The 27,723-nt window shown below is 39.6% G+C and overlaps 1 protein-coding gene across 3 annotated transcripts in view; it reads left to right on the plus strand.

Annotated features, from left to right (window-relative positions):
• The first annotated feature begins 703 nt into the window (after positions 1 to 703).
• The window catches only part of MID1 (midline 1), a 329,164-nt gene continuing 302,144 nt past the window's right edge, over positions 704 to 27,723 (plus strand). Inside the window, exons 1-2 of one of the 3 annotated variants that reach the window (XM_034757148.1) lie at positions 704 to 904; positions 2,468 to 2,604. The gene's annotated coding sequence lies outside the window, so the exon portion shown is untranslated. Of the gene's footprint in view, positions 905 to 2,467; positions 2,605 to 21,249; positions 21,331 to 27,723 lie in introns of those variants that run through there. The other 2 variants (XM_034757128.1, XM_034757165.1) reach the window with 2 other exon arrangements.

Below are 27,723 nucleotides of genomic sequence, written 5' to 3' on the forward strand. Positions count from 1 at the left end.
GTGTCTAGCTATTTCTGTAAAGCGTCCCAAGGTAAGATAGTGACAGTATGATAGAGATTAAAGAGATCCCTGTCCCAAAGAGCTTAAACTCTAAAAATGCCCAAAATACAAACAAAGGAATTGGAGAAGGGATATGACAAGTTTTTTTTATCCCAGGGTTTTCTATTCTATTTTATAGTTTTAATAATTTGTAGCCTTTACTTCTTGTACATAAAGTTCGGTTTACTTTAATCTTGTATTAAACAGTCTTAGCACTGCTATTTTTTAAAACTCTCAGATTCTCTGTGTGTTTATACACAGATACATGTACCAGTGTCATCTTTTGTGCTTTGTTTCTCTCATCAATATTAAAGTATAGGATGATGAGGGTGTAGTGACACTTTTGTAAAAACTGTTTAATGTACTGTAATAATGCATAATATCTTGGTTTTAATAAAATGAATATTTGAATAGATGGTAAACTATGCTCTAAATTAAACTGGTATCATATTCCTTTTGCAGTGTCTTTACAGTGCTTGCTAGCAAACTACATGCATTCAAACCATTTGGTATTTGTGGAGTTAACTAATTTACACCTCTTCCCAATTAGCTTCTTACACCCGGAGTGCAATGCTTGTTTACCTATCTAAGGAAACATGTTATACTGAAGTGAGCTTGGCTGGTTTTTAGCCTGACTGAGAGAGACAAGTAAGCACACACCCAGGAGAGTGGGAGTGATCAGTAGGCTGGACAGAGCACAGCTTCCTGAATCAAACTGACTACTACAGTTCAGCTGATCTTGAGGAAAAACAGCACACGCCAGGCAACAAAGCACACTACTTGGAGGAACTATCAACTTAAAAAACCAAACAAACAGAATTTCAGGACAAGAACAATAACCGACAGTATAAAAATGGAGAAGCAGGTAAGTCACTTGCATTGTAGAAGTGGCCTTATTAGAATGAGGAGGAAATCAGATTGCTACTATTAAGTCTTGTATCTAGTTCATTCCTAAAACGGCTTGCACATTTTAGAAATACTTCTAGACAATTTATGCCTTTTGTGCACAGCAACATCTGTGTGGGGTAATTATTTTAGTTTATCTGACTTTCCATGTGTTTCTAATTTGGATACACCTTTCTTTACCAAAGAGATTATCAAAGTTTCTTATCTTTGATGGAACACAGATGCAAGCTGAGACTGTGCAAATAAAGCTAGGACGCTTTGATTAACTGTCTGAATCCCTGCAAACTGCAGAATGCAAAATTTCTAATTTGCACACACTAAAAGTCCTTATTTTTAAAGTTTAGTGCATTTTTTAAAAAAGTGAAATATCGCTTCATTCCGTAGTTTCTAGTATACTTCATTTTGACTGGTATGACTGGAGCTCAGTCAGCACAGCTGAAATGTCCTTGCTTGCTGTACATGGAATATGGGTATACCTGCAATAATAAGCACAAATTAATTAAAAATAAGCCTGGTTCAGTCTTGCAAAACTTGTAAACAAAACTTGTTCTCCTAAAATAAAAGTTGTCAAGGTACAAAACAAAAACATGGGTTGCTTAGGGAACATTTACAGATTCTGATAGTCTTTACAATAGACTCTGATTGGAATCCAGAGAGAAAAAGAGTTCTTTGAAGAATATCTCAAAGAATTAAAAGTGGAAATCTGAGAGAATATGTTTCAATAGCCTTCTAATTGCATTGTGCTGTACGGTACTTCAGGACAGTCAACGTTAAAAGGCAGCTAGTTGTAGAACTTCCTTCAAATTCTATTGCACTGATGATACAAAAATTACGAATGAAAGTTTGGTTTAATTGATCCCTCTGAGAGGTACCTTCCACAGAAGAATACTGTGTACAGAAAACTTTACAGAAACAGGTGCAGACTTTGTTTTTAGGGTGATTTCATTTCTCTCATTCTGGTGGTTCACTATCATATGGTTGCATTGCAATAAGCTTTGACTGATAATCTCATCACAAAAAATCTGAATTAAGAATTTAATTGGTATGTCTGTATCTTTCCTGAGGGCCAAAATAGCAAACATAAATAAATAAATAAATACATTAATATTTCTAAAAATGTAGAAGATTTTTAAGAAATTGATTATACTAGAAACAAAACAGTTAACTTTCAAAATGTTGCAAGATTTATTAATGTATGCATAACAGTAAGCAGTTATATTGCAAGCTCCTGTAATGTAATATTTCCTGGCTAAAACATTCATTCGTGATAAGGAATTGGCAACGTTAAACTTCACTTATGCTAATTTAGTTTCTCATTCATAAATATACAGGATGTTTCTAAACTCCTGACCTTCAAAGTGAATATATTGATGGGAGTTACATACATAAAACAGCAATGCAGTATCTTCAGTATAGCATTTTTACAAGATCATTTGCAAGGAAAGTAGATAGTGAGTTCTTAGACATGGGACAACATCTGAACATACCATGTTATCCCTCTGAAATATCATTGGTTTTGAAGGAACTCAGCAGCGGTAGGGAATCTGGAAATGGAGGACCAGGAGCAAAGATTGTGGCTTCTGAACTTCACTCACCTCACCTCCCACCCTATCTTTGCTGGCTTCTGTTTATGATACCTCAAGAAACTCTGTGCCTCAGGTAGGGATACAAGATAAGAGATTTTTATCAGGGGTGTTTGTAAATAAAACACAAGCTTTAAATTTTATTAATGGAGATATCCTATCTCCTAGAACTGAAAGGGACCTTGAAAGGTCATTAAGTCCAGCCCCCTGCCTTCACTAGCAGGACCAAGTACTAATTTTGCCTCAGATCCCTAAGTGGCCCCTTCAAGGATTGAACTCACAAGCCTGGGTTTAGTAGGCCAATGTTCAAACCACTGAGCTATTCTTCCCCCCCAAGAACAGGAGAAATACCTGCCAAGAGAAACCCACATTCTTAATCTATTGGATTCTATTCTGTCTAGATTCTTAATGGTACTGATCCAAATACCTCATAATCATTAACAGAATTTATCTTTACAACACCCTGGGAGGTAAGGATGTTTTATTGCCATTTTACAGATGGGAACTGAGGCACAGGGTATTTTATTTATATTATTGTAGCACCTTGATAGCCTCAGCTATGGACCAGGACCCCATTGTACTAGGCGCTGTTATATAGACGCAGATCAAACAGTTCCTAGATTAACTGATTTACCTAAAGTCACAAAGAATGTCTGAGGATGAGCTGGGAAATGAACACAAGTCTCCTGCATCTCAATCCAATGTCCTATCCACTAGATCAGGGTTTCTTAATGGGTGGGGGGGGGGGGAAGGAGGCGCCTGTCAAATTTTCTAGGGGGAAAAGCAGGTCAGGACGCCACTTATGACGGGGGGGGGGGGGGGGGGGGGGGAATGTGTGTGGGAGCCGGGCTACATTTGAGTAAATGACACAAGGGTTCCAAGTTTAAAGACAAAGAAATACCTCCCCTCCCGCCGCAAAAAAGCTAGGGTGGGATGTGGTTCAGAAAAGGTTGAGAACTCCTGCACTAGATCACTCTTCCCTCTTAAGCTTCTGTGCCTGAGTTCCTTATCTGTAAAATGGGCATATTTCTTCACACATCGATAGACAGAAACATTCTTTCTGTGACGATATGCAAGTAAAGTAATCTTGGAAACTGGGAACATCGCCCTGTGCAAAGTGGTTAAATAATGCTTTCACTGCCAATGAGCTGTATGTAAGGAACTCTACTTGTATATTTAGCTAAAACTGGTTCCAGCAATTTTTTTGGTCCATAATGCACAAAATGAGGAGGGGGGGAATCATCCCACAAACCCACCATATTCATGGGATTTGGCTCATGAGGCAATATTTCTGTCATTTTATGGGTGGAACAGCTGGCAGTACTGGGTGAGGGTCTTTTGGGAAGCTATTACCTTGAGCTGCATAAACTTTATAGCCTTTCTCCTTGATACTTTTCATCAGTAAATATGTATTTTTTAATGAGTTTTGCCCTAGTAGAACATTTCCATTTTAGATACGCCTTGAAACACTGAGGAAAAGCTTTCACTTTAAATGGTTGGTGTAGAAAAAGCCATACTTTTGTTTTAAAGTTTAATTCCAGGTTAAATAATGTAATTAAGTTCTACAAGGTTTCTCCCTGTCTTTGGATATGTGTCAATTTCAATTGTTTATCTCCAAGGAAAATAATGAAGTACATTGATGATGTTCAGTCTAAAGAAATGTCAGCTTTGCAGATGCACATATTGAATCTAAGCAAAGGTGTTGTGCCCCAACAGGCTTTCTGTGTGTATGTATGTACTTATAGCACCATCTTTAGCTGTCTAAACATGAGACAGGGCTGAAGTGAAACAGAACAACTCTGATTTGACAGTCTAAGTTTTAACACTGAGAGGACTGAGTTGGAAATTTTTGTTCACGTTTCAAAATTGTGAAGCTATTACTCTCTGACAAAGGCTCTGATTACTTAGACAAAAATGATTTTGCTTGGTTCTGAGTGAAACATTGCTGGTGCATTAAATTCAGGAGGGTTCTTATCCATTTGTGGTTTTAGCAAATAAAGGGTTAACTTTAGAACTGAGGCTGTTGGATGTAGTTATCATGACACTTTTATTTTAAAAGAAAAGTTGAATATGGAAACTAATATTTCTTTTTAATCAATTAACAATAGTATTTAAGGATATTTTAAAAAGTTTCCAAGGTAAATAAACTAGAGTTGACAGTTCACCCTACAACGACTCTTTTTTTTCTTGATTAAACAGGTTTTTCAGAACCACCGCTTTGTTTACTTACTTTTACTTTTTAAATTTTTCATGTAATTGGAATTGAGAGCTTCTATACATTAGCAAGCAGAGGCTGTGCACATCACATTTCCATTTTGATACCTTAATGCTTTTTCAATGAGAACTCAAGGCTTTCAAAATGTAATTAGAGAGCTAGCAATAATAGATGAGCAGGCTGTACTAATTGTGTGCTCCCTGTAGGGTTTTGTTAAAGGTTTTACCATTCTGTTACGCTATCATTTTCTAATGTAAGCATTTTATATGGCATGTGTGATTTCACTGCCCTTAAATGACCTAAGTAAATTCCTTTTTCCCCCTGAAGCATATGTCTAATTGAAAAGAACCATCAGCAGTTGCCGAGTTGCAAGCAACATCGCTAGGAATAGCTTGAAGAGAGACAGGTGTCAAAAAGGGTGGGGTCAAGTGGGACAACATTTATAACAACCTTCTGCAGATCCTGTATTGAATCATTGTTAGGATTAATAGTAATGAAGAAGTGTAGGCAGGGCATATTAGCTTAGCTGAAGAGAAGACAGCAGCTGCCTCAAGATTAAATATACAGAATATATTTTCTGAAAGGGCATCTGTTTTGGTTTTTTACTTCTGCTGTCCTTGCTACTCTATTTAGGAAATTTAAAATGCAACTCAAAATCTGTATATTTCCTAGTGCAACTGCTGTTCTAAAATCATAAAGCCCCACGTGGCTGTGTGGAACCTCTTTATTCATAAATGTAGTTATGAAGAACACACTGGGCTGCAACCTAAGATTGAAACATCGTGTTCCCTATTGGAAGCCCTATGTTGCTTTTAAAGTGCCAGCTTCCCTGAGTGCATGTGTTTTAAGAGTCATGCAAATGAAGGACAGTCTCAAGCTGGGGAATAGCCTTTCTTTTCCCTGATCAAGAAAAAATTATGAAATGATAAATCATTGGTCAATTCTGCTTAGATGATTAAAAAAATTAATCTCAGTTTAAAATACTTCCACGAAGTCTGCTCAAATTTTATATTTATTGATTGCAACTTTAACTTGCTTGATCAGGTCAGAAAAAACAACAACCCAGTACTTAAATTTAAAAAGGTTAAAAACCAATGGTCCTTGCAGGCACAAACACAGAGCCCGTATCATATAAAGATGTGTCACACCATTCTATCAGCCGTTCTGTGCTATTCGTCTGGCTTGGAAAGTTCAGAAACCACTAGGTTAAAAATGAAGACTAGGAAGGTCTCTGCCAATGGACTATGGATAGTAAATTAGCTCAGCACGTCTGTCTTGTGTTATCTGTCTCATAGTCTGCTTTAGGTAGGCTTGTCCTATTGATTTATTTGTTTCTGTATTTATTCCAGGCTATATTTCAGTAGCACATGTCAGAATTTTAGTTTTGGAATGCTTACAACTTTGGGTCTGATCCTGAAAGGCGCTGAGCACCCATAACTCCCATTTCAGGCAACTAGATTTATAGGTGCTGAGGCCCTTAACAGGCTGAATCTGCCTGGTTTCTTTTAGAACAATATTTCCTGTTGTGTTTTATTTTTTGCTAAACTAGTCAACATTAAATCTAATTTTTGGTGCTGTGACCAGTGATTGAGAGAATACAAGGCTGTGTTAATGCAGAGGTTGTTGATAATACTGTATTTTGTAGGGCGGGTTGGTCATTTTCATGATAAATTCCTGATTCAGCAAAACAGTGAAAGACAATAAAAATATATTTCCGAGAAACTTCTCTGTCAACAATACTGAAGTCAATGGGACTTATGCACAAGCTTAAAGTGCATGTTCTTAAACATTTTGCTAAATTTTGGCCTCAATCAACAAAATCAAGATCTTTGTCCTCAGACTTTTATGCTCTTCGTACAGTATATCAGAGCTAGGGAAATAGATTACTTTTGAAATCAGTTTTAGACAATAGGACTTTTTAATACAAAACTCAGCATTTTCACCTTACAAACTGAAACATTTTATTTGGTTTTAAGTCTTATTCCTGGACTCTTACCCATTGGTAGTAATTGTGATAGCCCTTAATATAAAGAATTAGGGTGAAGGCAGAATGGAAGTGGGCAGTTTCTCTTGTTAGATGTGATTAATTTTATTTGCAGGAAGTATTTGATTAATTTCAGCTTCATTTAAAACCAGCTGAGGTTACTTTCAGGAATAATGAAAAAAGACATTTGTGGATACTGTAGTGCAAAGTTCCAGTCATTCCTACAGGTTGAGAACAGTCTCATTTTGTAATACAATAGATATATGCAGCGTCATTTTCAAAAGGTCTTGACTTGTTCACAATGAGCTTCCACTGATGTGTGTTCTCAGCGCTGCTGGTCTTCCTGCAGTTCTGTGTGGTAACCACCTAATCTTGGAGGTGCCATTTGAAACCCCAAGTCAGGACCCCGAGGGGTATATTTTTTTGTACTTGTGTCATATCCCTATGTATTAAACACTGATTGTGCTCCTAATTTGTGAATTCTGTAACATGCCATTATTTTCACTGTACATTTTTTTATCTTCTTAGTCTCCAATTTCTTAGTCTGTTTGAAATTCAAACTCTATTTTATCTGAGCACTTTAAGTATTAGCAATTAATTATAAATTCTTACCTTTAAGAATGGAAATATGCCACAAAGTGGTTTGGGATATCTTATTGGTTGTTTGTTCAAAATTATGCAGCTGCACTTAAAACTCTAGTGGGCAATTCTGAATATGTTGTGTTTTGCCTTTGATACAGTGCCATACCTCCTCCATTAATGCAGTGGTTAGACTGCAAACATCTGTTTGCTTTTATTGCACATGTGTTACATAAGATGTTCTGTTTCTGCAGGATGTAAATCACTGCAATTTACTGCAACATAGGATTTGTTTATTCAGTAAACCTTAAAATGTGCCAATTGACTATCCTAGATATTGACATATATAGACACATACAGAAGGAAAAGCTGATGCTCGGTGTCTGTGTAATCAACAATATTACACTTTTCTGTTTTTAAAAACAATTTGTAAACGTTCATGTGACTGTCTATAAAAAAAATTGACCTAAAACTGGCACACATCCACACAATCAGATGACAGTGGTCAAAACTGGGGATATAGAAATGCACCTGACTTAATTACATTTCAGAAAACAAAATGACAAAATCTATAGACCCTCATTCTAGAATCTTGCTATAGTCACAGAACAAAACAGAACATATGAATGTGTAATATACAGTAAATGCATTTTCAGGTGATATAACTGTATACAACATATTGCCTTTTGAACAAATTGATAAATTAAACAGTAATAAGTCACCAGGACCAGATGGTATTCACCCAAGAGTTCTCAAGGAACTCAAATATGAAACTGCAGAACTACTAACTGTGGTATGTAATCTATCATTTGAATCAGCCTCTATACCAGATGACTGGTAGATAGCTAATTTGATGCCGATTTTGAAAAAAGGCTCTAGAGGTGATCCTAGAGGCAATTACAGGCCAGTAGGCCTAACTTCATCACCATGTAAATTGGTTTAAAGCTATAGTGAAGAATGCAATTATCAGATACATAGATGAACACAATATGTTGGGGAGGAGTCAACATGGCTTTTGTAAAGGGAAATCATGCCTTACCAATCCATTAGATTTCTTCGAGGGTGTCAAAAATGTGTGGACAAGGGTGATCCACTGAATATAGCATATATAGACTTTCAGAAAATCGTTGACAAGGTCACTCACAAAGGGTTCTAAAGCAAAGTAGGCAGTCATGAGATAAGAGGGAAGGTCCTCTTATGGATCTGTAACTGGTTAAAAGACCGGTAACAAAGGGTCATAATAAATTATCAGTTTTCACAGTGGAGAGAGGTAAATAGAGGGTTCCCCAAAGGATCTGTACTTGGACTAATGCTAATCAACATAGTCATAAATGATCTAGAAAAAGGAGTAAACAGCGAGGTGGAAAACTTTGCAGATGATACAAAATTACTCAAGTCCAAAGCTGACTGCAAAAAGTTACAAAGAGATCTTATAAACTGGGTGAGTGGGCAACAAAATGGCAGATGGAATTCAATATTGATAAATGAAAAGTAATGCACAATGGAAAAAATAATCCCATCTATGCATACAAAATGATGGGGTATAAATTAGCTGTTACCACTGAAGAAAGAGATCTTGGAGTCATCGTGGATAGTTCTCTGAAAACATCTGCTCAATAAGCAACAGCACTAAAAAAAGGTAACAATGTTAGGAACCATTAGGAAAGGAATATATCACAATGCACTATATAAATTCATGGTACAGTAACACCTTGAATACTGAATACAGTTCTGGTCACCTCATAGCCAAAAAGATATATTTGAATTGGAAAAAGTACAGAGAAAGGCAATAAAAATGATTAAAGGGTATGGAACAGCTTCCATATGAGGAGAGATTAAAAAGACTGGGATTGTTCAGCTTGGAAAAGAGATGATTGGGGGGAAAGGGGGCCATTATGATAGCCTGTAAAATCATGAATGTTGAAAGTGAAAAAGGAAGTAGTATTTACCCCTTCACGTAACACATGAACCAGGGGTTAACCAAGGAAATTAATAGGCAGCAGGTTTACAACAAACTTAAGGAAATACTTCTTCACAGAATGCACAGTTAACCTGTGGAACTCATTGCTAGGGAATGTTAAATGTGAAGGCCAAAAATATAAGGGGGTTCAAAAAAGAATTAGTTCATGGAGGATATGGCTATCAATTGCTATTATCCAAGATGGTCAGGGATGCAATCCCATGCTCTGGGTGTCCCTAAACCTCTGACTGCTAGAAGTTGGGACTGGATGGCTAGGGATGGATCACTCGATAAATTACCCTGTTCTGTTCACTCCCTGTGAAGTATCTGTTGGAAGACAGGATACTGGTCTAGATGGACCATTGGTCCGATATGGCCGTTCTTATGAAACATTACCTGGATTCTAAAACAAGTTTTTCAAATGATGTCAGTAATTTTGGTTCTTTCAATGATATTTTATAGCTATATCAGACCTCTTGAAGCTTGGTTCTAATGTAACTCACTCAACATTGCTAAACTGCAGAACTGAATTGTTTACTTTAGGTTACAAAAAATATAACCCTTTGTAGTAGATTAAGGTGGTTATTAGGGCTGTCAAATGATTAAAAAATAATCGTGATTAATTGTGTGGTTAATCGCACTGTTAAACAATAATCGAATACCATGTATTTAAATATTTTAGATGTTTTCGATGTTTTCAAATATATTGATTTCAATTACAACACAGAATACAAAGTGTATAGTGCTCACTTTATATTTATTTTGGATTACAAGTATTTACACTATAAAAAAACCAAAAGAAATAGTATTTTTCAATTCACCTAATACAAGTACCATAATACAATCTTGTTATCATGAAAGTTGAACTTACAAATGTAGAATTATGTACAAAAAAACTGCATTAAAAATAAAACAATGTAAAATTTTAGAGCCTGCAAGTCCACTAAGTCCTTTGTTCAGCCAATCGCTCAGACAAACAAGTTGTTTACATTTGCCTGCTTCTTGTTTACAATGTCACCTGAAAGTGAGAACAGGCGTTCGCATGGCACTGTTGTAGCTGGTGTTGCAAGATATTTACATGGCAGATGTGCTAAAGATTCATATGTCCCTTGATGCTTCAACCGCCGTTGCCGAGGACATGCGTCCATGCTGATGACGGGTTCTGCTCAATAACAATCCAAAGCAGGGCGGACCGACTCCATGTTCATTTTCATTATCTGAGTCAGATGCCATCAGCAGAAGGTTGATTTTCTTTTTTGGTGGTTCAGGTTCTGTAGTTTCCGCATCGCAGTGTAGCTCTTTTAAGACTTCTGAAAGCATGCCCACACCTTGTCCCTCTCAGATTTTGGAAGGCACTTCCAATTCTTAAAGCTTGGGTCGAGTGCTGTAGCTATCTTTAGAAATCTCACATTGTTATCTTCTTTGCATTTTGTCAAATCTGCAGTGAAAGTGTTCTTAAAATGAACAAACATGGACTGGGTCATCATCCGAGACTGCTATAACATGAAATATATGGCAGAATGTGGGTAAAACAGAGCAGGGGACAGAGTTCTCCCTAAGGAGTTCAGTCACAAATTTAATAACACTATTTAAAAAAAAAAAGCGTCATCAGCATGGAAGCATGTCCTCTGGAATGGTGGAGAGGCTGAGGGAACTGGGATTGTTTAGTCTGCAGAAGAGAAGAATGAGGGGGGGATTTGATAGCTGCTTTCAACTACCTGAAAGGGGGTTCCAAAGAGGATGGATCTAGACTGTTCTCAGTGGTACCAGATGACAGAACAAGGAGTAATGGTCTCAAGTTGCAGTGGGGGAGGTTTAGGTTGTATATTAGGAAAAACTTTTTCGCTAGGAGGGTGGTGAAGCACAGGAATGGGTTACCTAGGGAGGTGGTGGAATCTCCTTCCTTAGAGGTTTTTAAGGTCAGGCTTGACAAATCCCTGGCTGGGATGATTTAGTTGGGGATTGGTCCTGCTTTGAGCAGGGGGTTGGACTAGATGACCTCCTGAGGTCCCTTCCAACTCTGATATTCTATGATTCTATGATTATCTCTTGTAATTCTAAACAAACTTGTTTCTCTTAGCAATTGGCTGAACAAGAAGTAGGTCTGAGTGGACTCGTAGACTCTGAAGATTTACATTGTTTTGTTTTGAGTGCAGTTATGTAACAAAAAATCTAGATTTGTAAATTACACTTTCATGACAAAGATTGCATTCCAGTACTCGTATGCAAATATTTATAATAAAAATAATATACACTTTGATTTCAATTACAACACAGAATACAATATATATGAAAATTTAGAAAAACATCCAAAATATTTAACAAATTTAAATTGGTATTCTATTGTTAACAGTGTGATTAAAACTGCAATTAATTGATTAATTTTTTTGAGTTAATCACATGCGTTAACTGCAATTAATCGACAGCCCTGGTTATTATGTTTGTGATGTAATTTTAAATGGCTCCCAGTATGTTAGCCTCAAATGCCTTGCAGTTTTAGTTCTTTGTCTCCCTATCTGTTTGTGTAACTCAAGCAAAACTAAACTAGAATGCATTGTCCATCTCACTTGAGAATGAAAGACACAAAGCCTAATTAGAAAAGGAGAACTTGAAAGTGGACAAGTCAGTTGAATCATCAGCTGCATAACTTTTTATTTGACTACCAAGAACTTGAAAGTATTCAGAGTTCTGGTTAGAGGCCGCAGAATTTCAGAACTGGAAGTTTCCATAGACAGCCAAGACTGTAAAAGGAATTGAAAATTGGAACCAGTTATTTTTTGTCCTAAACTGGCTGTAGGGAATTAAAGAGCTGATCTTTCCTGAGGCCAGGTCTACACTAACCCCCTAATTCGAACTAAGGTACGCAACTTCAGCTACGTGAATAACGTAGCTGAAGTTCAAAGTACCTTAGTTTGAACTTACCTCGGTCCACACGCGGCAGGCAGGCTCCCCCGTCGACTCCGCGGTACTCCTCTCGTCTAGCTGGAGTACCGCAGTCGACGGCGAGCACTTCCGGGTTCAACTTATCGCGTCCAGACAAGACGCGATAAGTCGAACCCAGAAGTTCAATCGCTCGCCGCCGAACTACCGGGTAAGTGTAGACCTACCCTAAGACTCAAATTGGAGCTGTTGGTATGATATATGTGTTATCCAGCAGATTGTGGTGTCTACTGAGACCTCTTTAGTCATTCCAAGGTAAATTATTTTGGGTTGGCACTCTGGAACTTTAACTGATTATTTTTACTTTAGACTATTACACAGTTATCAGTATCAAGTTCAACTCGCAGGATTCTTTGCAGCTACCTGGCTTGTAGTAACAAAGGATGCATAGTTGCCATGAGAAAATGCTAAACCTAGTATAAATGTTACAAATTGGTGAGAACATTCACACATCTATTGACACGAAAACAGTCACCATGTATAATACAGTCCAGAATATATAATTTTCCCTGTTAAAATGTTAATTATGGATTGTGGCATAGTTAAAGAACATAATACAATATCTGTAAATGTAAGGCAAGCATGAGAGTAACCATTTGAAAATGTGTAGGGAAGATAAAGTACATTGTCATTCCAGGAGAGAGATTTGTTGTCCTCTATGGTATTTTTAACTTTCATGTCTGAAGTGTGGGGGAAGAGTTGTATGACAAGATCCTTTTAAGAGAACACTGAGCAGAACTGCTTATTGCTTAAAATGTAATATTGATTTGGCATGATCAACAAATGAGCACTCAACATATCACCAGTCGTTATGTTGCAGTGTTGAGTCATTTGATCAGTCTGGATCAATATCTGCACTCCATACTGCAGTATCCATTAGGTGTGCTCTGGGAATTACAGGCGTTATCCCTTGACCAGTTAGGTTCCAAATTAGAGTCAATGAGCTCAGAAATAGCAGATAATAAAAATGGAAATGAGATTGATTTCTTTTGCATGACACTTTCCATAACTTCAGCTTCATGAGTGAGTATTTTTGATGTCAATAATTGGGGTTAGATTGGATAAACTGAATTCCTAAATAAGGATGCTCTTTGTCAGGAGTGTAATCAAGAGCAGTAAAATGTCAAGGCTATGTATGTGTACATTTTCTCTTCTAAAATAGGCCAATATATAGTCTTTATACTAACAGATATCTGTCTAATATTTAGATAATAGATATCTATATTGTGATATCAAACCACAAATCTATTTGTGGGATCATATTATGGTTTCTGAGCACCTATATCTTAATTCTTTATTTGTTTGTAGCTGGGAATAATTACTAACAGATTTCTTTTAGTGAATTTTGTACTTGTAAAAGATGCCATTCTCACAGCCCTGGAGTTTGAAGTATTTTATTTATCCACAGAACAGATATAAGCACAGATAGAAACTGAATAAGCTCACATCCTCCCTTCTATCCTGTTTATGTGACACAATTACATCATGGTTGGGGAGGAAAAGGTAATTCATTCTTAATACTCACTCAGTCTTTGGCCTAATTGCTGGGACCGCCAACACGGATTCCATGGCTTGTGTGATGAGCTTCCAAAAGGAACTGGATTCAGAACACCAGCTCATTATAGTGTTGCCATTAAATGCTGTTAAGCAATTAAAATGTAATTGCTGTCTCTCTCACAGTGATCTCTGACATTCTGCAGTTATTTTCTAGCATAAATTTGGGAAATGTGGTATGTCAGATAACAAATGTTGTAACAGTTGGCAAATGTTCACTTTTCAATGGCAACCATTGCCTTTCAGTTATTGCAGTTTTGGGTCAGAACAGATTACATTTTACTTTCAGTGTATATAGCACTTGCTAATTTCTAAGACGTGACTGAAACTCTGCATCTAAAAATATTTTGTAAACATTAAATTGAACCATGCTATTAAAAATTCAATAATTACATGCAACAGTACTTCCATATGTCTGCTCAAAGCCAGCTTTTAACATTTTGCCTTTAGACAAATTCTCTTTAAAGTTCTTGGACAAGTTAAATCCCCAAATAAAATTTGTTTGGAAGATGACATTTTACTAAGCATGGTTTAGTAATTCTCCTAGATCAGAATCAAATCAGTAGTTTTTAGCATATTTGTACTGAAGACAGATCTCAAACTAAAAACCTATTAAAACACATGACAAAACCTCTTGTCTAAAAATATTCAAAGGGGACACCAATATTCAACAAACCTTAGCCATCTCCAGAAACCATAGACTCTCATGATGAATTTATGAAATCACCTTTATTCCCAGATGGAGAAAATCATAGCAATTCCTGTTCTCATTTAAGTTAATAAGAGCTATACTTCTCATTGGCTTAAAAAGGAGCAGGATCAAGCCCTTAAAATAAATCTAGGATAGATTTAGAAAAAGACTCTCTATTTACAATGGATTTTCAGAAAACTTTTGACTAGACATGCAGTGGTTGCACAATTCACATAGCAATGAAAAACTCCTGTTTAAACCTCTCATATAAACATCTGGAGCAGGACGTGTGAATGGATAAAGAACTTGATAAAAAGTAGAACAACAAAGAAAAGGGTAATTTTCAAAAGTAGCTAAGTGACTTAGGAGACAAAGTCCCATTGAAGGACAAGGAGATTTAGGGTCTTCAGTCTGTTAGGTACTTTATAATTTTACCCAAAAGGATTAAAGGAGTTACATCCCTACGTCCTATGGAAATATCCCATAGAATTAGATAGGGATGAAGCAACAGGACACTGCTCAGACCTGGTTAGTTTGAATAGCATGTAGGCTGGGTCCATTTGTAGCAGCCTGGTGACTTGTTTCTCTCCCAACAACAGAGGTTGGTTCTTTACAAGATATTATCTCACCCACCTTGTCTTGCTAATATCCTGGGGACTGACATAGCTACAAGTACGCTATATGCAGCCTGGTGACTGTCCACTAGGAGAATTCATCCTGGGCTGTACCACGGTGTACTAAAATAAAAGAAAACCTTATAACATCAGGAACATTTAATGAGCATCAGGCCTATTACAACATAGAATTGTCTTCCAGAGGAAGTGATAGAAGCCCTATTGCTTCAGTCACTTGAAACTGAATTGTATAAAGCACTTTAGAATATACTGTGGAAACCAACCTGCACAAACAGAGGGATAGACTTGATATGACCTCGCTGGGAGAGTGGACTGGAAGGGGGCAGTTTCCAGCTATAATTTCTATGATGCATGTCTTGACAAATGTGCAAAGCTCATAATGGGAAGTTTGCATTCTTACTGAGATCAGTATGAGTTGCACTCTTGCCACAAAGCAGAAACATTCACTTCTTCCTGCTACCTAATATGCCACCAGCATTTCTTCCTCTGCACTACTTCCATGTAATCAGTCTTAACAAAACAATCTACCAGAGTCACATGTATCTCTGTGTGAGACAGAACTATTTGGCTAGTGGTACTGCTTCTACTAATGCTACTCTGAAGGAGAGCTAGAAGATACTGTGCTCTAGGTGGATAATATGGGAGGGTGAGTTTCACAATTAGCTAATGGAGGGGAAATAGCTGTGTGTATGGACATAATGGGTCCCCAGCCTGGTTGGCATCCAGGTAAATACTTATGGACACATTTTATATAAGATGTCATGGTCACCAGACAAATTGCCACCTGAGTAAAGGGATTTGGAAAAGGGCTGAACAGACCATCACAGAAGCTAGCTAGATGATTTTTTGCATCTGAATTTTTAACAGATGGCAGGGAGCCCCTAGCTGATAAACTGAAAATATCAGTCATGCTGTCGACCAGGAGAAGTGTGTGAAGTCTCACGGCAAGGATGCAGAAAGTATGGAGACTGGCATACCTTACAGATGCTACCCTTTCACTTTATTCTTCATACAGGTTTTCTCAGACGGGGCCCAAAATGTTTTGATAGTGTTATAAACCCACTCCCCTCCCTTTACTCATCAGTTTGTTCAGCATTTTCATGCAAGATTTGAAGTGGAATGTTGTAAAGTTATATGGTTTTAGTCTGTAAAACTCTGGATTCTGTCCAACAGACCGTTTTTACATGGCCTGTATACTTTTTAGACAAACAGGAACTGTACTAGGGTGCAAGAATTTAGACAACTGATACATTCTTTAAAATAACTACAAGTTGGCCTGCTGCTGCCTTTTATGAGTAGAAGAGTCCCCCTCCCACATGCCCATGGAGTCTAGGAATATAGTTGTGGCAAAAAGAATTTTAAGTACCTTTAAATTAATAAGTGTTAAAGGTACATTTTGTTTTCTGACACATTATAATTCCTTTTTAATTAATTAGCCATCCACACAAGGTAGGTGAGGGCACTTAAAATTTCTGCAACAAAGTACATGTACTCTGTGACTAAAGTGTTAATTTTTAAAAGAAAATATATCATGACATTTTTTCTATAGTGATAAAACTAGCTTTTCAAGTCCATGACACCCTTTTCATGATGAAATTGATTCAGTGATGTGCTACCAGAATTTTAACATAGGATTCCCTCAGAAATGTTGTGCCTCAGTCAGTGATATGTATGATGGTCTCCGGGAAAAGCACTATTTCATCTCCTCGCAAAGCTGTATATTCTTCTTCCTCCCTGATGATGGAAAAACTTTATCACTATCCCCACCTTCTAGCTCAATGCCTCTTGACACTTCATTCTTTCCCATTCCCTGCACCTCATGGAAATGTCTCTAGATGCCAACCCCTATCAAGCGTCTGCTCCTCACAGCGGTAGTGGTGGTGTCCAGTGGCCTTTGTTGACAGCAGTAGGGGTGGGTAACTTGTCTGGTGGTCTTTAGCTGTGGAATGGTTGGTCAGGTGAGGAGTGGATCCCTTATAGTGGCAGATAGGGAATAGGTCTCTTTTTGGCTCTTGAGGTGGGTAGTTTCCACTCACTTCTATTAGGAAGGGGAAAGTGTGAATCCTCCACAGTTGATGTAGAGAGTATTAATGGAGGAGTGGGTCTCTATTAACTGGTGTGGAAAGCTGGGTGTGGAGCAAGTCCCTCCTGGTAGATGGGTGGAGAAACAAGGCTCCAGGCTCTCTGCCAATATCAGGTCTTCAGACTCAGGACAGGGAACAAGCAGGAAGAAGGATGAGGTGAGGATGGCAACAGCTATAGGACTCTTACTTCATGGTGCAGTAGGTTGACCCCATCTTCTTTCCTCCGCCTTCTGTGCTGCTGCTGCAGCTGTGGAGACAGGAAGGTTAAATGGTGTGTCCTCTTTGTGGACCTAGAGGCACTGATGGGGGATACAAGGGAGTTCCCCTTGCAGTAGCTGTCACGGTTGCAGTCAGTGTGCCTACCCAGAGAGGGAGCTGAAAATTTTAACAAGAGTTGGCTTTAGTATTCTGGCATTTTGTCACTTCCCCTCCAAATGCAAGCAATTTCTTACCACCGTAAACATGCCATATTGCACCAGGCTGACCGAAAGGCCTAGCAGGGTGATTGGGCTACAGTCCAAATACAACTGACTTGTTTTATATAAAAATGATGTGTTGGAGAGAATCTTTATGTCCTCCACAGCCGGCTGTGGAAATGGAGCCCCCAACTGCATACTCCTTTATAATCCTAGCAATCACTTTTCATTGATTTACATTTTCATGACTATCTTTACAGGGAAAAGGACTAGAGGGCTCTCTTAAAATTAAAGTTTAGCTTCTCCTTTAAAGAGACCAAAATCTGACTCTGTTAACAAGGGACTCACATGAGTGCTCACTGACTTCAATTTATTTGAGTTTTATTTCCAATTTTTCCTTTCCCTTCTATTTTTAGAGATCCTAGTTACAACCACATTCCTGGAATGGGATCAGTGCTGAGGTCCTTGTGTAACAGCCTTTAAGGAGCAAACCTAGATAAGTAGTTTGACTAGGATAAGCATATATGAGCAGGGCAGGCTAACTTTAGCCTGTTTGCACTGGGATTATAACAAAGACAAGGAGGGAGGAAAGTTTGAAAGCATTTTCTTCAGGGTAGTATTATAGATTGTTTGCTGACTTGAGTGCATTCTTCAGAACATTGTCAAAGACACGCATTTCTTTTCAAGCTTGGAAAGCAAACCTTGTGAATTTTTCATGGTTTCTTCTTTAGCGGTTTCTTTAAGTTCTTTTAATCAAATAGGTGTGGAGGATAGAATTATGTTTTTAATTATTTTTATGTAAGACTTTTATAGTAACAGCGCTAGGGCCAAATGACCCTTGGATGCATGATTTGAACTGAAGTAAATGGAAGTTGTGCATCTGTATCAAAAGACAGAATGGCATTTAGTGCATGAAAAAATATATAATTTGGTGTTTTTTCCCTCCCCCCATATTTAGATGTATATCTTACTTTACTTTTGTATTGGGTAGCGAGGGGATTCCATCAAATTGAATAAGTGGGGAGTCCCTTACTAAGGTACAATAAATGTAGCTGCTAACTTTGTGTTAAAGAAACAAATTTGGTGAAAATGCAATTTTAATACAAAAGTATTTAGAAAGTAACAAATACAAAAAAGATCTAATAATTATAGAAAAATGATGAAATCAAATCAGTATTTTTAATAAAAATATATTTTCTGTGAATATTTTAGTAGCTGTGTTATGAAACCTCCTGATACAGAGCAAGTAAAATATTTAAAAAAGTCATTTCTTACAGTGTTTCAGCAGCAAAGATCTAACTTGGATCAGATAAAATGACACTGTCCAGGAAAGTATATGTATTGAATTACTACAATAATAAAAGGGAAACTGTGGTACAGTAGTTTTCCTTAGCCATTGGATTTCACAGGTGCTTAAACCACTGTGGGATAGAATAACTGTATTGTAAATATAGTCATATTTTGCAATTAGCTGCATTTTTCTGTGAAATGTGATAAATCAAGGACTGGAATTTGTCAGGCATCGGTTCCCTAATGGAAAGAAGAAAAAAACGCTCACAGCTAAAATCACCATTTTTTAATGTTAATGTTTTCACTCAAGTCACAACAGAAATATTACAGTCCAATGCATAGACTGAAGCTTTTTAATTTTTATTTGCATTAATTAGAATAAGATTATTATGTAACCAGATATTTTGGCAACACCTGTGCTTTTATTGTGTATTTTCCACAAATCTGCAGCTCCCTGTGAAGTGTGGCACTTTGTCACAATCACTTGGTGCAATCTGACATCTTCCTCTCTGATTAGGGAGTTTATAGTTGATAGCTATCGGAAGAAGCAATTGCCAGTTAATCTACAGGTCTATTATGGGTAGCAGGGGGGGTTTCTTACAGTGTTAACTGTGTTTTTCCTGGATATAGTTATGACTGCATAGCCCATTTGTTGTTAAAAATTCCATAATACAGGATTCTACACCTCTGCAATACTGCACGAGCTAATTTAAGGTAACTAACTGATATAGGAAACCACAGCCGCCCTGGGACTTTTTTCTCCCATTAAATAAAAAAGCATGTGGATTTAAATTTTGTGATCATTTAAAAATATAAAAAGGAAATAGTTATTAGGTGATGGACATTAAAGGCCTGATCCAACTCCCATTAACTTCAATGGGAAGGTAGATTAGGGTTACCATATTTTGAGTGTCCAAAAAGAGGACACTCCACGGGGCCCCCGCCCCAACTCCACCCCTTCCCCAAAGTCCCCGCCCCAACTCCCTCCCCCTCCCCTGCTTTCCGCGAGCATTTGATTCACGGGAAGCCTAAAGCAGGTAAGGGTGGGGGGAGGAGGCGCGGCCCAGTCTGGCCCCCCCGGCGTCTCCAGCCTGGGTCGGCTCGGACCCTGGGGTGCCGGCCCTGGGCCAGCCCCCGGCCCGCCCAGCATCCCCGGCCCAGCACTGCCGGCCCCCGGCCCAGCACCGCCGGCCCCGCATGTCCTGATTTTCCCAGACATGTCTGGGTTTTTGGGATTTCCCCCCGGACGGGGATTTGAAGCCCAAAAAGCCGGACATGTCCGGGAAAATCCGGACGTATGGTAACCCTAAGGTAGATCAGTCCCTAAAATGCAAACACAAATGAAAGAAGTATGGTAGCTACAACTAACTTTTACTGTCACCAAGGTGTGACAGATCTGCCTTTGGATGCACATTCAGTTCCTATCTAAATAACTGACTTTGAATGCAGATCATGCATCCACTGGCAGAGTTACCTTCCGTGTGCTTCGCAATTTTTCTGGGCTGGATGCAAAAGCTTAAAGGGGTATATTTCCCCCTCTAGCCATGTGTATAAAATTCACTAATGTTAACATGTCAGCTGAGCACAACCACTGAGGTGAAAAGAGACCCCATAATGAAGCAAATCCAAATGATGTGCATGTGGGTTATTTTTTTATACTTTGCAACATTAAAATCCTTCAGAGATCACTCCCTTTCTGCCACGGAACATATTTCTCTTAGAGGACTAGATTCCAAAACTGCTAATGCCACGGGGATCATATTTCTTTTACTCTGTCTTTTTGTGAAAAACTCCCATTGGACGTTGAGCAATGAAATTAGAGTGGAATGTAGCCTTCTTAAGGGTCTAGCTCATGCTGCCCAGCTCTTTATAAAGAGGATCTCTCCCTCCTGCATGAAAGTACATGTCAGTCATCTATGCAGCATAGTTTCCCTCACTCTGGAGAGTATTCATTTGTTCCAAGGTCAATGTGTGGGAAGCGGGAAGAGCCCGGGGCCGTATTATCTCTTCGCTGGAATCCATTCTGGGGCCCCAAAGCAGTCAAGGCCAGAGTAGTGCAGTTCCATGAAATCTCTTTTGCCAGGAACCAGGGAATTAGTGCAGAGGCACGGAGTCTCTGTGCAGATGATCCTGGCTGACTGTTGATCCCTGGAATTTGTCAGGCACAGGAGTTGGCCCTTCAGCTTTTTCCACAGGGGCAAACCTGTGGGGGATGGAAAGAGTCCTTGTAGAGATTTATTTCCCCGGATATCACTCCCATGGGTTTTACTGCAGGATGGGATAACCCAGGCCAAGATATGCTATCCGTGTTTTCCTGTTGCTTGAGGGTGGCCTGAATTACTGAAGTGCAATACAGACTTCAATGCTTGAATATAAAACATAGGAGGAGGAGGACTACAGAATGCTCTGAATGAAGAGTTAAGGGGAGAAGAGCTAACAAGAGTCAGTCAACAAGTGAGTGTGGTTGGGGTTGGAATTTCCTGCTAGCCCCTGTAAGAACAAGTTTCCATTTTGTTTGAATACGGGTGACATCCAAGATATTACAGGACAGCAAACATTAACTATTATCTTCATGCTCAAGCAGCTCCAAGGTGAATATAAACAGTGATTGTTTAGAGACCATCAATTAAACTAAGATGTATTTACAGCAGGTGCCACAGAGATAATGGAATGAATGTAAAGAGAACTTTATAGCCTCATAGCTTTAAAACAATTAGGGTTTTTGATGTCATGTTTACTGGGAAAAGTACTGAGATGATATTCAAGGCCTGTGCTACTTTATGAAAGGTTTACAGTTTAACAACCACATTTACAGGCATCAAGTAAGAAGGGCTAAGTGGTGGGAGCTTTTACACTGAAGAAAGATTTATTTATAACTGCAGTAATTTATTAAAACGACACTTGAACCTAGAGCCAGAAGTTCAGATGCTAGATCTTTTCTAACCTTTGATTTGATTTGATTAGATTTGATTTGTTTTAAAATAACATTTGTTTTAAGAAAACCTTCCACTATATGTATTTGGAATACAGTGTGGCAGCTAGAGGCCCCCATTGAGTTTGGGGTCCCGTATGCACATATAGTCGCTGCTCTGAAGAGCTTGCAATTTATATAGACAAGACAAAGTGGGAGAAAGGGAAGTTTATATTATCCCCACTTCACAGATGGGGATCTGAGGCACAGAGAAACAGGGGCTGAGATTTCCAAAGCACGCTAGGGCATTTAGCCACATGATTCTCATTGAAATTAAACCTAAACTGCCCTGTCTAAGGTCACAAAGGAAACTGAACCCTCAACTCCTGCATTGTAGTTTAGTGCCTTAACTACAGGACCAACCTTTTGATGATGTTAAAAGCAGTTCCTTAAAGGATTCCTAGCCCCTTGATTTCCGTCCAGGCACGCTGTATTACCGGATGCTTAACAGTGGGAGGAAGGAGAATCTTGGATTTTAACCTGAAATGTCCCAGCTCATTCAATGAGCCAGTGTCGCAAATTATTTGATGTTCCTGTACCTTGGTCAGTGCAGCTGTCAGATTAGGTAAATAGAAACAGGACTTTACTGAGAACTAGATCCTGTATCTGAGCTGATCTATCCCTAAATAAATAAGCTACAAAATAAAGTTAACCATTGCTAATCGTGGTGTGGCCCGTTTCCTTAAACAATGGTTTTGCATCAGGATTTTAGTCCACATGAAACTTACCTTTTTTATATGATTAAACTGTTATTAGTAATACTGATTGTGCTTAATGCCATACAAAACATAGAAGAGACATGGCACAAAGCACTAGGTGACACTACTTGCGATGATGCAATAATGACCATGCAGGGAAACAGGACTCCCTGGGCCAGATGCTCTCCTGTGCTAGAACTCCACTCAGTGTAGAAACTGGGGCCAAGAGAGCCATAAGGGATCCAGTTATGCCAGTAGAGGAGCGGCATAGCAGAGAACCATCTCTGGGACACCCCTTCCCTTTATGACCCCTCCAACACTGGGGGAAGGAAGTGCTCAGGTAAAGGACCTAATTTCAGCACACTTGCAACGCCCAGGAGTTTGCCTTCAACAGGATAATTCTCTGTTGGGCATTTCTGGATGGATTATACCTCCTTTGTGCCACCTGGTTGGTGCAAAGATGAGTAGCTGCATAGGGAATCTGGCCTTCTCTGTACATTTCAGGTCTGAAAGAGATCTCTAGTTTGAATTTGCTTTGACTTAGCTCTTGAGTTTGACACTATACCCACTTGTCAATAGCGAAGCACCTCAGCCAGCCAGCTAACACTCTGATGTAGGCCTGTAACAATTCCTCCTCCTCCATCTCCACCTAAATGGCAAATTCAGAGCTTGTTGTTCACCTTTCTATACACTCAGTTGCCACTATCTAGTATGAAAAACAACAACAACAAACTGTTCTTCTCTTCTGCATTCAAAGGAAGTAAAGAGGTTAGCCGGGGCTTGTCCCTCTCCGGGGCGGCGGGGAGCCACACCACCTCACTGTTGATGTCTTGGGGGAATTAGTCCGACCGTGGGAGTCTCCCTCGGCGGCGCTTGCGGCAACTGAAATAAACACAGTAAGCCTGGGCCCTAGGTCCGGGTAGGGCAACAGTGAGTCAGGTGCTCAGGCCCTCAGGCAGGGCTGAGCAGTAGCAATGCAAACAGTAGCAATGAGCCCAGGCCTGGAAAGGGGGAGACTGCCACCCACGAGTTGGGTGTCAGGGGGGACGCAGGCCCTCCCACTCCACTGCGTCCCAGCCCGGGGCCCTAGCAGCGGCAGAAGACCTGCTGGTGAGTCAGTGGGGATCCTGGCTGCAACACACTGACGTGGGCTCTGGCAGTGCTGCAGCCAGACTAGGATCGGCTGCCCCCAGGCTACTTCCAGACTCCCCCTCTTGTGGTACTTGAGTCACAGTGATGTCCTCCGGGGGGGTCCAGCACCATGGGTTCCTCGGGGTAGTTGGCGAGAGGCAGATCTGGCATCTCCTCCAGGTAGTGGGCGAGGGGCAGGTCAGGCCAGGCCTTGGGTGCACCTAGAGCGGCACGGCTTCCCAGTCGCGGGCTAGGCCGGAGGCGTCTGGCCTCCCCGGCGTCTGTCTCTCCAGTGAGTGCTGAGGTTGAGCCTCTGTACTTCCGGGGCACTGCCTGATCCTCTGAGGGGCAGGCTCAGAGCTCCCTAGCTCCACCTAATCTGGTGTCCAGAAGGGGTCGTCCCTCTCCAGGGCGGCGGGGAGCCACACTGCCTCCCCACAGGAATCAATAACATTATCACTGTAGTGAAAGACACCCAGTTACAGTTCAAACTTTACCACCGCCCAATAGCCATAACATAGATGGCAAACCCTTCTGAGATTACAGCATTCTGATATTTCCTGTGAAAAATAATCTTTCATTAGGTTTATGTTGCTAGTGATACGAGGAAGTCTATGCTTCCTGTTGATGGTTAATGAAAACTGACATATGCAATACAGGATACCAAAGTTTGAGTTCATAAACAAATTCATTTCCTGCTTTACCATCTATTCTTAAGATGATAATAGAATCACAGAATCATAGAACATTAGAGTCGGAAGAGACCTCAGGAGGTCATCTAATCCTATCCCCTTCTCAAAGCAGGACCAACCCCAACTAAATCATCCCAGCCAAGGCTTTGTCAAGCCAGGCCTTAAAAACGTCTAAGGATGGATATTCCATCACTTTTCTAAGTAAGTGCTTCACCACCCTCCTAGTGAAATAGTTTTTCCTAATATCCAACCTAGACCTCCTGTGCTGCAACTTGAGACTATTGCTTCTTGTTCTGTCATCTGCCACAACTGAGAACAGCCTAGCTCCATCCTCTTTGGAACACCCTCCTTCAGGTAGTTGAAGGCTGCTATCAAATCCCTCCTCACTCTCCTCTTCTTCAGACTAAATAAGCCCAGTTCCCTCAGCCTCTCCTTATAAGTCATGTACCCCAGTCCCCTAATCATTTTTGTTGCCCTCCGCTGGACTCCTTCCAATTTGTCCACATCCTTTCTGTAGTGGGGGGCCCAAAACTTGATGCAATACTCCAGATGTGGCCTCACCAGTGCCGAATAGAGGGAAATAATCACTTCACTCGATCTGCTGGCAATGCTCTTAATAATACAGCCCAATATACCATTAGCCTCCTTAGCTACAAGGGCACACTGCTGATTTATATCTAACTTTTCGTCCTCTGTAATCCCCAGATCTTTTTCTGCAGAACTGCTGCTTAGCCAGTCAGTCCCTAGCCTGTAGCGGTGCATGAGATTCGTTCGTCATAAGTGCAGGACTCTGCACTTGTCCTTGTTGAACCTCATCAGATTTCTTTGGCCCAATCCTCCAATTTGTCTAGGTCACTCTGGACCATGTCCCTACCTTCCAGTGTATCTACCTCTCCCCCGAGTTTAGTGTCATCTGCGAACTTGCCGAGGGTGCAATCCATCCCATCATCCAGATCATTAATGAAAATATTGAACAAAACCGGCCCAGGACCCACCCCTGGGGCACTCCGCTTGATACCGGCTGCCAGCTAGACATCGAGCCATTGATCACTACCCGTTGAGCCTGATAATCTAGCAAGCTTTCTGTCCACCTTATAGTCCATTCAATCCATACCTTTTTAACTTGCTGGCAAGAATACTGTGGGAAACCATATCAAAAGCTTTGCTAAAGTCGAGGTATATTAAGTTCACTGCTTTCCCCATATCCATAGAGCCAGCTCTCTCATCATAGAAGGCAATCAGGTTGGTCAGGCCTGACTTGCCCTTGGTGAATCCATGTTGACTGTTCCTGATCAGCTTCCTCTTCTCCAGTTGCTTCAAAATAGATTCCTTGAGGACCTGCTCCATGATTTTTCCAGGGACTGAAGTGAGGCTGACCAGTCTGTAATTACCTGGATTCTCCTTCTTCCCTTTTTTAAAGATGGGCACTATATGTGCTTTTTACAATCATTTGGGACCTCTCCCAATTGCCATGAGTTTTCAAAAATAATGGCCAATGGCTCTGCAATCACATCAGCCAACTCCTTCAGCACCCCTTGGATGCATTGCATCTGGCCCCACAGACTTGTGCATGTCCAGCTTTTCTAAATAGTCCTTAACCTGTTCTTTCACTGAGGGCTGCTCACCTCCTCCCCATACTTTGCTGCCCAGTGCAGCAGTCTGGGAGCTGACCTTGTCCGTGAAGACTGAGGCAAAAAAAGCATTGAGCACTTCAGCTTTTTCCACATCATCTGTCACTAGGTTGCCTCCCCCATGCAGTAAGGGTCCCACTTTCTCTGACCTTCTTGTTGCTAACTTACTTGTAGAAACCCTTCTTGTTACCCTTCACATCCCTTGCTAGCTGCAACTTAATATTGAAATACTCCAAGGATTAAGAGAGGTGCCCACTGCTGCTTATATTAACAGCTGCAGATAAAGGTTTTCAGTGGTGTTATTCCAGTTCATCCTTGGGAGAAAATAAATCGTTCATGGTGGAGGTATATGGTTAAGTGCTAATACATTAACCAGGTATTGAAAGCAGGCTGAGGATTATGAGAAAATGGCCAGATAAACAGTTAACTGTTCCATAAACATGTAGATCCACAATCTGCCATGAATGCACACATGGATTCCCTCTGAAATCAAAGGGAGTTGTCCCTAAAAATTGATTTATGATTTCATATAAAATTGACAACTTATATGTAAAAAAAATCCCATGTGAACTTACAAAATGTGTTGAATAACATAAGTACCGTTTTCAATTTTAAAATTCCAGCCTCAGCATTTTTATTTCTTCAAGTGCCAATTTATTTCCTCTTTCACAGACATACTTTCTTTAATTCCTCCTATATTAAATGAATAGTGCAGGGCTTTAAAAACCTATGATTAAAATCATCTCAGAATTAGTTTCCTGGCATGGTTTTTATTTAAATTGTAGAGGAATTTTTAATGATTCTTCCACAGAGAAAAGTTTATTACTAATGCATTTTCTTTGTACCTTGTATATCGGTCCAGCATTCTCTTCATTTACATAATTCACTTATATTTTTATTGTGTCTTCTCAAGATAGTTTTGTAAGTCTTGTGTCTTTTTTTAATACAAACAACATTTTAGTTTATCTATTAAATAATGCAAACATTCTGTTTTTTTTTTTTTTTTTTTTTTTTTTAACCAATTGAAATTAAAACAACCTGATGGCCAGATCTTCTAAAAAGCAAAACATATCTGCTTGTTTAGGACCTGAATGTTTATACAGGGCAGTTTTATATTACCATTTCTCTACAGGGAATGCATATTGATAGATGGAAATTGGGAAGATAGTACTCAGCAAAGTCCTATGGCTTATATTATACAGGAGATCAGATTAGATGACCACAGTGGTTCCTTCTGCCTTTATAATCTATAATCAATTAACCTTGGGTCACATTAGAGCAGTGTCATCTAGTCGTTATCTCAGCTGTTAAGGCCATTGCAAATATGCCTATCTATCTTGGACTTACCATTCCCATTCTATCCGAGTGCCTCACAGTGGAAGGGAGCTATGAGAGAAGACATCTCCATGAAGTTACCCCCATCATCCTATTGGGGAATAGGAGTTTTCTCCTGTGGAATAGGCTACAGCACCATTGGAGCAGAGATATCAGAAATTCCCTTTGCCATTAGGACATGGTGCTTCTTGAAGAAGAAAACACAGGTTTAGCCAAGTAGTTCACTGTTACCCATGTCTTCCCTTTCCTCTTTTTGACCATATTGTGTGTTGCTATCACTCATGTTATAATATTGTTTCTATTATACAACTAAGATGATAAATTCTTCAAGGCAGGGACTGTGTATTTCATTTGTCCGTTCCTAGCTAACTTGTGGCCTGGCATAAACA

Source organism: Trachemys scripta, chromosome 1 (assembly GCF_013100865.1).
Source record: "Trachemys scripta elegans isolate TJP31775 chromosome 1, CAS_Tse_1.0, whole genome shotgun sequence".
NCBI classification, from domain to species: domain Eukaryota; kingdom Metazoa; phylum Chordata; order Testudines; family Emydidae; genus Trachemys; species Trachemys scripta.